The sequence below is a fragment of the Echinops telfairi genome, unplaced genomic scaffold (assembly GCF_000313985.2).
Source record: "Echinops telfairi isolate 266 unplaced genomic scaffold, ASM31398v2 ScPeMD7_7469;HRSCAF=8507_1, whole genome shotgun sequence".
NCBI classification, from domain to species: Eukaryota; Metazoa; Chordata; class Mammalia; order Afrosoricida; family Tenrecidae; genus Echinops; species Echinops telfairi.
Genome location: NW_022111373.1, coordinates 48,137,799 through 48,143,016, shown reverse-complemented (window position 1 = coordinate 48,143,016; position 5,218 = coordinate 48,137,799). Strand labels below are relative to the sequence as shown.

The 5,218-nt window shown below is 41.9% G+C and overlaps 1 non-coding gene across 1 annotated transcript; it reads left to right on the top strand.

Annotated features, from left to right (window-relative positions):
- Positions 1-4,906: 4,906 nt before the first annotated feature.
- Positions 4,907-5,070, top strand: LOC115873836. The gene has a single exon (XR_004048620.1). It is a non-coding gene; the product is annotated as a U1 spliceosomal RNA (small nuclear RNA).
- Positions 5,071-5,218: the final 148 nt, after the last annotated feature.

Here is a 5,218-nt window from a genome sequence, read left to right as displayed (position 1 = left end):
AGGAATGGTACCATGATTGGAACACATACGTTATATTAGACATAAAAGTATGCAAGATGGATCTATGACCTGCAGATCAAGGCAGTCAGGGCATGGCTCATGCCTATAGGACCCTGGCATGGCATTCTCCACCAAGCACACACCTAGGGAGGCCCAGAGAGAGACTGCCTCTCCCTGGGCTGGTGAAGGGAGTGGTGGTGATCCAAATTCTAAAGCACTCAGCCTAAGGGCAAGACTTTTCAGCTTTCTGCTTAATGGTCAGAAGGAATTCAATGGAGGCTCAATTGACTCTGCAAGTGAATTTTGGATTTTTGCTGTTACCTGTGGCCTTCTGCATATCTAGTGCTCAGAATTAAGCTGCAATAAACAAATAACATATGGTCCTCACATTTGTAATGGACTTATGTTTTTATGAGTACAGGTAATCTTATAATTAACCAAGATAAAAAACACATTTATGCCAGCTGTTCCCGAACAATTAGTAATGGCAACCCTCTTTCACTTTTCAATCTGTTCAATGATATATTACTCTAAAAATACAGTATTTATCACTTTTCCCCCTCTTAATTGCAGTTTGGTAGAAAGTTTGCAAAACAAATTAGGTTTTTTTAAATTACTTCCTTTAATATTCAAGAAACATAATAACAAAGGTCCCATCAAGCTCTCAAAGAAAGCCCAACCGAGGGGTATAGAAGAGTCAGAAAAAACCAACCCAACCACGCTAGTTCGGTGTTCAGCAGAGAAAGGCAACATCGCAGAGCACTGGGGCCACGCAGGGCCAACTCTCCACCAGGGCAAAGTGCCTAGTTCTGAGGATTGTATCCCATATCAAACTGTTGAATAAAAAACTAATTTGGGCACTCAAGGTGGCACTGGGTCCCGGTAAGTGATTTGGCCAAGCCCAACTCCACCAGGAAAGCGGGCTGTGGCAGGGCCCGGCTTGAAGATATAACAATACTCTTCCCACGTATTTCCTTGGTTCTCTATTTCTTTTTGCATTTTTCCCCATCCCCTTCCTGCCTTTTAAGGTTTTGTTTTGCATCAATGTTACGGTTTGAGCTTATATGGTTGATTGCAATCTGGAATCCATTCTTTGTTGGTGTGATGATTTACTTTATAGGCCTGTCGATTGTTTGGCTGAAAGTTGTTCAATTAAAGATTGAGCAGTGTCTAAGAGCCACAGTCTTGAGGGCTTCACCAGTCTCTATGAAACCTGGTAAGGCTGGTCTTTTTTAGGATTTTGAATTTTGTCCTACTTCTATCTATGCGTGGCCTTGTGCTACGATCTTGATCAGAGCGATTGGTAGTGGTGTCTGCACCCCATCGAGTTCTTCTGGTCTCTCGGTGTGGAAGCTTGATCCAGGTGCTCCATTAGTCCTTTGGATTGTTTCCTTGAGTCTTTGATTTCCTTTTTCCTTCATTGCATCAATAAGTGCATCTTCAATGGCTGGTCACAAACTTTAAGATCCCTCTTGGTGTTTTAAGATTCCAGCCGAATGTGGAACATTGCCTTTGTGGACTACACTTCGCCAATTGACCTCCAGTCTCTGAGACTGGCCCTAAACCTCTATCATGGTTAAGGGTTTGGGTTTGGGTTTTTTGTGTGTGCCAATGTGGAACCTGGAAGAAGATACAGGAGGATTCAACCCATCAATCAGGTAATACCTTCCTTGGGGTTGGCTTTTTATAAGAGAGACAGTGAGACCTTTTTCCTCTCTTCGCCTTCCTGCTTGCTTGGATTTTGCATCTGGCTGTGAGGTTGGCAGCACGTGTGGCCTGCTGGTCCTGGTAGCTGTGGTGTCCTGCCTTGTTCCTGTGGACCTTGGAATCACATGACTCTGTACCCACCAGCCTGTGATCGCCCAGCTACCTGCTTTGCCTGCTTGCTCTACCCACTGGCAGCTATGTGAGTCTGAAGAGGGCTTTGGTTAGCATCGATCAGACCAAAGGACTTGAGCTGGACTGGGTGGGATGCTTTTAAAATTCAAATCAGAAACAAAAAAGGGTAGTATTTGAAGGTGATATCTAGGTCTACTTCAGCTCTATTACCATATTTCAACACAAACATGAAATGGAATACCCTGTATAACTAAGAAATGATGACAAAAATCACCAAGCACCTCACGACATGAATTGATCTGGAAAACACCAGGCTGAGTAAAATTTACCAATCACAAAATTTCTATGATCACAAATATTATATGAGACCACTGTTTAAGGAAGACAAGGCAAAACATGATGAAGACTTTCATACCCGAGGGAAGAGGCTTTGGAATTTTCCAGAAGGGGGAGGGCAAAAGAAGGAAAATAAAGCAAAGGGCGGGATAGTTAACGGATATTGATTTGGGTAAAGAGGAAGTAGGTGGTTGGTGGTAGAGGGAAGGGCAGTCAAGGAGCAGAAACTCTCTGCTGGGCGGTGGTGGTCACTAGTTTCGACTGTGGAATACCAAGTTAACACACTGAAATGGAAAACCTAAGTTGCAATAAAAAACAATACTGACCAGGTGAACTAAAGAAATGAGAGAGACACTGCCACTGAGCAAAGACATGCTGTAGAGATAGACTTGGAAGTGACATTTAGTAGAACTTATTTCACTTAACCTTGTTAGTGCCTCAAGTACACTTTACATGCTGCTTGATACAAGGATCATAAAATATTTCATATACACAATGTCTTCTTTGGCAATGGTCCAACAGACAAGGGCTGCTCAAAGCATAAAAGATAACAGCACTGTCCAGGGACATTGAGAGTTATACCGTCCATGGCAGTAAGCACTCAACACATAGGGTTAGAAAGGACTTTGAAGAACTCTAAAATACACGTGATTGTACTAAATGTAAAGAGATTTGGCACATTATTTTTTTTAAGATACACAAAAAAGTGAACAACTCATAAACAAAGTTGGTGGTCACTTGACTCTTTCACTAAACCAAAACCAAACTCACTGCCCTCTAGTCAATTCTGAGTCCCAGTAGTCTATTTTCTGATTGCCAGGGGACTACCCAACTCGATTTATGACTTTTTGTTTTTACTGTGGCATGCAACTTTTTAATACAAATATAATCAAAGATGATGTTTTAGACTATTGAAAGAAGATCAAAGGACATGCATGGGCACATTATGCCATAACTTTTAAACACAATTTTATCATTTTATTTTGTGTGTGCATTAAGTGGGAAAACTGTGGGGAAAAAATCATACTGTAAAATTATTATTTTTCATGTTGTTGATGACGAATGTAATTTTTTAATATAAATCACTTTATTGGAGGCTCTTACAGCTCTTATAACAATCCATACATCAATTTTATCAGCACAGAAAATGTAACTTTTGACTACTGTTTTGAAGACTGATGTTAAAAACGTTAAAAATGACTGATGTGCAATCATTGTGGAAAATGATATGGTGCTACCTCAAACAACTGGGAATAGAAATTCCATATGTTCGAGCAATCCCTCTTCTGGGCATCCACCATAAAGAAGTAAGGGCCTTAACACAAATGACAGATGATCATTTTCAACACTGTTCATATCCATAATAGCTAGAACTGGAAATACTTCAAACACCCTATAATAGAAGAATTGGTAAAGAAACTTTGGTATATCTACAGAGCAGAATACTATGCATCGCTGACAAACAGTGATAATGCCATGGACTTCCTCATGACAAGGATGGACCTGGAGATCATTATGCTGAGTGAAGTTAGTTAATCACAAAAGGATGAGTATCGTATGAGACCATTACTGTGAGGACAAAACCAGGACAAAGACTTGTATAGCAAAGGGAACCGACTTTGGAGGTCCCCGAGGGAGGGATGGCAGGGGCAGGAGGATGAAGCTGTGGACTGGAGTGTTGGTAGGCAGTGCCTGAGAGAACAGGAGGATAGAGGTCCCTAAGAGGAAAGGGAGGAAGCAGGGGAGAATATGGGGCTGTGGGCAGGTGTCGATGAGTGGGTTGAACTATTGCAGACAGATTTGATCATCTGAAATGAAAATCTCCCACCAACTCACCATAAAAAAAAAAATCACTTAAAAATGTGAAGCTTTTGTTTGCCAATTTACCCTTCATCTGTCTATACACTTCTGAAGGCAGTTGAGGTACAGTCAATTAACATGACCCTCTGGTCATAAATCCTTATGTGATGTATTACAATTTTGGATTCTATGTCTGTGGCTAGGATCCCATTTTGGAGGGAGTTCTGTGTTACAGGATTACAGTGGGGGTATGTTAACCAAGTTAACATTATTTCCTTGTGGACAGCTTTTACTACGTTAGTAGTGGGTGGGACTTAAGACATCATATTTCATTTTCCTTGGGATATGGTCAGATAACAGATAAACTACACCCCCATCAAAGCCATTCCTCGGTATATAAGGCCATCTGGGACACAGAGAAAAATTTCAGGGCCATTTAGAAGAATACATATAAGTTGTCTGTCTCAAGTGGTGGAGGCCACCAAGACCAGAAGAGATGCACCAGAGACAATGGCATGGAGATTGAGAAAAGCAGCCCTGAGATTATGGGGTACTTTCTCTTCATCTGTGAGCCCTGGTGATATGGTGATTACACATTGGGCTGTGATCCACATGGTCAGCAGTTCAAAACCACTAGCAGTGCCATGGGAGAAAGACTGGGCTTTCTACTCCCATAAACAGCTACAGTCTCAGAAACCCACAGGCATTGCTATGAGTCAGCATTCACTGGATGGCAGTGAGTTCTGTTCATCTGGCCCAAAGTTATGGAACTGTGAGACACAGTGCTATGGAAGTAATGGCCAAGGGACCATATGGCTGAGAGATTGAGACCATGGAAAGAGACTGTGTGAGGCAGAGTTGACTACAGAAACAAATCCAGGGACACTCATATATGTGTACGGGAGAGCTTGATATCAAGAAGTAAATATATATACTTACCTGGCAGGAGAGATACCATGATCATGAAGGTGGTTTTCCCAGGGCGAGGCTCACCCCTTGCACTCCGGGTGTGCTGACCCCTGCGATTTCCCCAAATGTGGGAAACTCGACTGCATAATTTATGGTAGTGGGGGACTGTGTTCGCACTATCCCCTGATTAAAAAAAAAAAAGATAAATATATATCAAACAAACATCCCAGCCCAGTTCAGATCAAGCCTATAAGTCTGATACTAGTCCATAAGACCCTTTTCAGATTCAAGCAGCCACAGGCAATGATGCAGAATTCAGGAAGAACACAGGTTG